The sequence below is a fragment of the Dipodomys ordii genome, unplaced genomic scaffold, assembly GCF_000151885.1.
Source record: "Dipodomys ordii isolate 6190 unplaced genomic scaffold, Dord_2.0 Scaffold10, whole genome shotgun sequence".
NCBI lineage: Eukaryota > Metazoa > Chordata > Mammalia > Rodentia > Heteromyidae > Dipodomys > Dipodomys ordii.
The window spans coordinates 2,732,959-2,740,515 of NW_012267226.1; the positions used below are offsets into that span (position 1 = coordinate 2,732,959).

The window sequence follows — 7,557 nt, forward strand, 5'->3', positions numbered from 1 at the left end:
TGGATAGCTAAGATTACAGGCGTGAGCCACCAGCACCGGGCTTCTTCGGTGTTCTTGAGAGGTACTTTGTCATCTCTAATTTTTATTTTTTCCTCTAAACCTGACAACACATCTAGAAATAGTCTTTTTGTAAAATCCATCTTAGTGAATTCTGCTTCCAACTGGGTTCCTGCCTGAGCTATCCAGATAATTTGAAGCCTCAAGGGATGTATAATGGTTAATTACATGTGTCAACTTAACTTGGCTGTGATGCTGAGTTATTTGATCAAGCAACAGCCTATATGTTTCTGTAAAGATTTTTTTGTAGTTAACCTTGGCTATTTTCTTATTTTATTTTATTATAAAGGTGATGCATAGAGGGGTTACACTTACATAAGTCAGGTAATGAGTACATTTTATTTTGAACAGTGTCAGCCCCTTCCTCATTCTCTTCCAGTTTTCTCCTTCTATCTCCCCTCACTTCCCAAGTTGTATTGTTCATTTCCAACATTGTCTAGTATGTATCACTGATGAATTGGTTCATTCTTTGTCTCACTATTTCTGTGCTTTCCCTTCCCCTACCCAAATCAGATAAACACGTACAAGGCAAAGGGTACAGAAATAAAAACTAGCAATGAAAGATAATAAAGAAAAAAGAAAAGAAAAAAAAAAGAACCACAGAAATACAGTAAAAAAACCTCTTGTTCCCATTTCTTGGAGTTCATTTAGATAAGCATCAAAGATATTTTTTAGATGTGGTTAACATTTATAATTTCATTTTTACATAAGCTAATTAAACCAGATTATCTTCATAATGTGTGTGGGCTTCACACAATTAGTTGAAGGCTTTAAGAGAAAAAATAGGCTTCCCAAGGAAGAAATTCTTTCTAAAGACTGAAACATAGAAATCCTGCCTTAGTTCCCTGCCTGCTGGCAATCCCTACAGATTTCAGATTTGACAGCCTCCACAATTATATGAGCTCATTTCTTAACCTAAATCTCTGTGCGTACATATGTATCTTGCTGGTTCTCTTTTCCTTGGAGAACCCTGACTAATAGGATAGACTGTTACAGAATTTAGAGGGGAGCACAGTGTTTCCATTTCTTGGAATTCATTTTGATAAGCATCATTCTCTATGGTCATATGCAAATATTGAATACTCCAAATATTGAATGGCAGTAGGAAACAGCAATAAGGTTAAAAGTACAGGGCTGGGAAGGTGGCTCAGTGGTAGAGTGCTTGCCTTGCAGGCATGAGGCCCTGAGTTCAATTCCTCAGCACCACATAAGCAGAAAAACCTGGAAGTGGTGCAGTGGCTTAAGTGGTAGAGCGCTAGCCTTGAGCTGAAGAGCTGAGGGACACTACCCAGGCCCAGAGTTCAGGCCTACAACCGACAAAAAAAATAAAATAAAATTACAATGTCCTATGGGTTACTTTATATACTCTGAGAAAGGGGCCTCATTAGGCAATTTCACAGCTGTGCAAATATCAGAATATACTTTCATAAACTAAAATAGTTACAACATTGCTGAGGGACCACCATTGTATATGGTGACTTAAACATCATATAGCATATGTCTGCATTTCCACACAATAGTAGAATTTCCAGAGTTGCACCTCTAGACAACACATACATAGATAGAACACATAGGAGCTGGACTCAGCCTCTATATTAAGCCTTGACTTGGTTTTATGGGCCATCTACCAGGAAGCCTTCTTCTGTTTCCCAAGGTGTGTGTGTGTGTGTGTATGTGTGTGTGTGTGTGTGTGTGTGTATTTGTAATGAGTACATTTGTTTTTGAACAGTGTTACCACTCTCCCTCATTTTCTCCCACTTGACCTTCCCAACCTCCATCTCTCCCAATATGTAAAGTTCATTTCCAACATAGTATCTAGTGGGTATTACTGTTGAATTGGTTCACCCGTTTCCTATCATTTCTGATTCCCCTTCCCTTCCCCAAAGCAGGTAAATTTATATACAAGATAAAGGGTACAGAAATAAAAAAACAGTGACAACAAGGGATAAACCAAAGGAAAAAAGAAATAAAAAAGAAATATCTGCAAACAGTACAATAAAAAAATACATCTTGTTTCCATTTCTTGGAGTTCATTTTGATAAGCATTATTCTCTATGGACATATGCATATTCTAGTTATTGCCAATAAGAAAAACCATGTAGCCTGTTTCTTTGGGTCTGGCTATTTCACTTAATATAATTTTTGCAAGTCTTTCCATTTCCTTACGAATAGGGGCAATGGCATTCTTTCTGATGGAAGCATAGAATTCTATTACACACACACACACACACACACACACACACACACACACACACACACACACAACATTTCTTCATCCATTCATCTATGGAGGGGCATCTGGGTTGATTCCATATCTTAGCTATGGTAAATAATGCTGCAATAAACACAGTGGTGCTGGTGGCTTTAGTGTAGGTTGGTTTGTGGTCATTTGGGTAAATGCCCATGAGTAGGATTGTGGGGTCATAGGGAAACTCTATGTTTAGGCTTTTGAGAAACTTCCATACTGCTTTCCAGAGTGGTTGAACAAGTTTACATTCCTACCAACTGTAGTAGTGTTCCCTTTCTGCCACATCCCACCAGCATCTTTTGTTATTTGTTTTCTTGATAATGGTCATTCTAACTGGGGTAAGGTGGAATCTCAATGTGGTTTTGATTTGCATTTCTTTTATGGATAGAGATGTTGAACATCTCTTCATGTGCCTATTGGCCATTCTTATTTCTTCTTTGGAGGAGTCTCTCTTCAAGCCATAGCCCACTTATTGTGGGCATGTTATTGAAGTAGGTCCTAAGAGGAGACTGGAGCTAGTATAGCTTCTTTCCAGGCTTTGCCTTTGTTTTAGGGATTTTAGGGAAAAAACCTCTAAACAAGGTTAACTGGTCCTTGGCTCCAACCAGCCCAGTTCTTGGAATGGAAAGAATGCCTCTAGGTCCCCCTCCCCTTAACAACTTAACCCACCTTCATTGTTCTGTTAAGGACTGACCCATTAAACAGATAGGTTGTAATCTGGCTGGCTGTAATCTGGCACATACTGGCAATATCGCGAGTTTACCATAAACTCTGCCTTTTTCACGTGCTTATGTTAATCTCTACTAAACTCCTTTGGTATGCTCTGCCTAACGGTTGAATTCGTGAGTCATTTAAACCAAAAGTGATAGGCTGGTTTAAACAGCCATTATGTGACAAAGTCTAACCTCATTGGCCACCCGTGTGTGGTCTAGTATGACTGTGCAATCTTTTGGGTGTATGACAATCTCATTAGTCACCTGCGTGACCAGGCTTGACCTTGTGAATTTTGCCTTTAAAAACCTAAGTACGTGGGCCACTGGGGGTCGCAGTATCAGCTCCCAAGCCTGTGCTGTGGCCCTGGCCAGTCAGTGTAGGAACCTTCTCAATAAAGTTGCTTCTTTATTAACAACTTTGTGGCGGTGGGCTCTGTCACTCCGGACAACTAGGTGGGCTTGCCTGCTTGAGTAGGGGTCTTCCTACTACAGTTATTTCTTTGAGGATTTCTTTTGGGGGGTTAATTTTTTGAACTCAAGTATATTTAAATATGAGTCTCTTATCTGATGTATGGCTGATAAAGATCTTCTCCCATTCTGTGGGTTTTCTATTTATCTTGCTAGCTTTGTCTTCCAAAATTCTTTAATCTCATACCCATTATCACTTTTACAGCCTGGAACATACTCTTATATTTCAAGTCTTCAGTAAACTCTTCTAAAATGCATGATTTTTTTTTCCTTTTCTAGCACTTAACATTCCCTCCTAGTTTTATGTTGGCAAGTCTGCCTTCTAACTGGTCTGTGAAGAACTATGCATTTCTTGTTTCACTAGTGTATGCACATAGGACAAGATGTGTCATATAGAATGTGTTCCTGTATGTGTTTTTGCATGAATGGAGAATGGATGAATTAATAAATGTCAATGACCAATGTTGTTATCATGACCATGTCACATCAATGAATGATGAAACAGAATTTATACTCAGGGTTTTCTTGCTGTGAAGTCCAGTCTTCTTTAATATATTATGTGATCTAATGTCATAGAAATTCTGACCATACAGTCTAACAGCTATGAAGAATGTTACTAGAGGGAAAGGACAGATAAGGGGAAATAGATGATAAATGCCCATTTTATAAAAATAACAGCACAGCAACAATTGCTTTGTTTTTGTGTTGTTTGCTAATTGCTCTTTATTGGTTGTTGAAAAGATTTCTAAAAATTTTAAAAGATTATCTCAAATACAAAGAAATTTAGAATTTATTTTTAGTGCTGGTTCTGGGGCTTGAACTCAGGGTCTGGGTGGTGTCTCTGAGTATTGTTGCTCAAGGGTAGTGCTCTATCTCTGGAGCCACAACTCTATTTCTGGCTTTTTTGGTGGTAAATTGGAGATAAGAGTCTCACATACTTTCTGTCCTGGGCTGGCTTTGTACCTCCATCTTCAGATCTAAGCCTCCTGAGTAGCTAAGATTACAGGCATGAGCTACCAGTATAGGTTGAGATTTAGAATTTTATCTCTGTCTCATATATATATATAATTTAAAATTATATACATATGGTCTCTTTTTGCTTTAAAATGAAAACCAGCTTGGAAGGTTTCCAGATTTATCTTTAGTCACTTTATTCTCAAAAGATTTATTATATGCAAAGATGAGTGGGCATCTTCCCATATGGTTTGATTTTGATGTTATATAGAGGAGCTGTTCCAGCCTTTAAATTACTTTGATGTGAAAAGAGTATCCTTATTATAACCTAACATTTAGGCTTTTTTTTTTTTGCCAGTCCTGGGGCTTGCACTCAGGGCTTGGGCACTGTCCCTGAGCTTGTTTTAGCTCAAGGCTAGCACTCTACCACTTGAGCCATAGCGCCACTTCCAGTTTGATGGCACTCTCCCTCTCTTCTATTCTTCATTTGTCTCTCCATTTCCTTTTGACACCACCTCAACCTTTTCAAGTATGTGCTTTCTGATGCTTATTTTGTTGAACTTTAACTTTGCCTTTCTAAGCAATTAGACTATTTGATTTCTCTCTTGAATCTTGAATCTACCATACTTCAGTCAATACATATACCTGCATATCACTCAATGTATTTACTTATAAGTAAATTTCCTCCCTGGCTGTCTGAAGATCTGCTGCCATCATAAGTGACACAGTAAGTATCCAGACCAGGAGGTTCATGACCAACTGACTACTTCAGAGGAAGCAGATGGTCATTGATGTCCTTCACCCTGGAAAGGCAACAGTACCTAAGACAGAAATTCGGGAAAACCTTGCCAAAATGTACAAGACCACACCTGATATCATCTATGTATTTGGGTTCAGAACCCATTTTGTTGGTGGCAAGACAACTGGCTTTGGCATAATTTATGATTCTGTGGATTATGCCAAGAAAAATGAGCCCAAACACAGCCCAAACACAGGCAAGACATGGCCTGTATGAAAAGAAAAAGACCTCAAGGAAACAGTGAAAGGAACATAAAAACAGAACCAAGAAAGTCAGAGGCCCTGCAAAGGCCAATGTTGGAGCTGGCAAGAAGCCAAAGGAATAAAGATCTTGCAATAATTAGACCTGCGGTGATGACAAACTTTTTTGTTTGTTTGTTTTTTTGGGTCCGGTTGTGGGGACTGAACTCTGGGCCTGGGTACTGTCCCTCAGCTCTTCAGCTCAAGGCTAGCGCTCTACCACTTGAGCCACAGCGCCACTTCTGGCTTTTTTTTCTGTTTGCTTATGTGGTGCTGAGGAATTGAACCCAGGGCCTCATGCATGCAAGGCAAGGGTTCTACCACTGAGCCACCTTCCCAGCCCCCTAGATTTTTTTTGTAAGCTAAATTCTCCCATCTATGTGCTTCCCAATATAATTCCGACCATACAAGCTTGTCTGCTAATTTTGTTTCTATGCCTTTCTGAGAAAATTTTAAGGTGCTCTTACAAGACCTTATTTTATAAGACCTTTTATATTTTAGGTTGCTCTGAAAGTCAAAGCCCTATAAAGAGCTGATATTTTGTTAGTAGTAAAACATTTTTAGTTGAATAAAGGAAAAATTAAATGATACCTAAGGGGTAGTTTGAGAGGGCTATGAAATAATATTTTAGCTTCAACCTAGTTAATTTTTTTTATTGTGGTAAAATATATTTAATGGCAAACAGTCTGAAGCTGTTCGTAGCATGTTTCCATTTCCTTCTTTCCTTCTTTTCTCCCATTTTTCCTACTTTCTTCTTTCCTTTGTTCTTCCCTTCTTTTTTTCTTCCCATCTACATCCCTCTCCCCTCCCCAGAATACTTGGGATTGAATCCAGGGCGTAATACTTGCTAGCTAAGCATTTATTTCCTTTTGTGTGATTTTATGTAACATCTTGCAATCTAATTTTAATTGGTATGAACTTATAAGAACTCCTGTAGAACTCTATCTTCCCTTCTTACATTGTCGATGTCATAAATTGCATCTTTATTTATTTTGTGCGTGTACTAGTTTCCTGCACTGGCTTTTGTAACAACATAACACAAGTGAGGTGGCATAAACATGAGAAATTTGTGATCTCACAGGTTGGAGACTCAAAGTCCAAGATCAAGAAGAGTTGTTTCCTTCTAAGCCCATTTGAATCTGTTCCATGACTTCCTGGCAATCTTTTTTTTTGGCTTGTAAGGATGATACCGTGATAACTACTTCACCCTGATCCTTTTTCTTCATACAGCAATCTCCTTGTGTGTTTTTCTCTAAAGTTCCCCTGTTTATTAAGACCCTAGTCATAATGGATTAGGGACACTTTATCCCATTGTGATCTCATCTTAACTAATTGTACCTTCTGTGATTTTTTTTGGGGGGGTCCAATAAAACCACATTTTGAGGTACTAAAGGTTAAGACTATATCATATGAGTTTTAGGAGGACACAATTCAATCTCAAACAAAACTCAATAATATAGCTTTGCAATAACTTTAATGTAGTTGTCTTTTAAATTGTTTACCATAGATATTACTTTTTTCTAGTGCTAGAGATAATCAAATTTAGTGTGTTGTACATGCCAATAAGTGTTCTACTACTGAGTTATCCCTCCCCAGCAGAGATCTTTACTTTTTCATATAGCTTTAGTTTTTGTGTAATATCTGATTTTACCTGGCATTTATTTTTATTTGATATTTCTTGTAGGGAAGGTATAAATAGCAATAAATTATGTCAATGTTAAAACCTGTAATGTTTTATGTTTTTCCTCATTAAAATTTTTAATTGTTATTGTAAATGTAATGTACAGAGAATTTATAGTTACATAAGTCGGGTAAGAATACATTTCTTCTTCTTTTTTTTTTTTTTGTCGGTCATGGGGCTTGAATTCTGGGCTTGGGCTTGGGCGCTATCCCTCAGCTCTTCAGCTCAAGACTAGTGCTCTACCACATGAGCCACAGTGCCATTTCCAAAAGTACATTTCTTTTCTTTTTTATTTTTTTGGGTCCGGTCGTGGGGCCTGAACTCTGGGCCTGGGTGCTGTCCCTCAGCTCTTCAACTCAAGGCTAGCACTCTACCACTTGAGCTACAGCACCACTTCC

General features: G+C 38.2%; 1 pseudogene; it reads left to right on the forward strand.

Annotated features, from left to right (window-relative positions):
- Positions 1-2,785: 2,785 nt before the first annotated feature.
- Positions 2,786-5,564, forward strand: LOC105980566 (annotated as a pseudogene).
- The last annotated feature ends 1,993 nt before the right edge of the window (positions 5,565-7,557 follow it).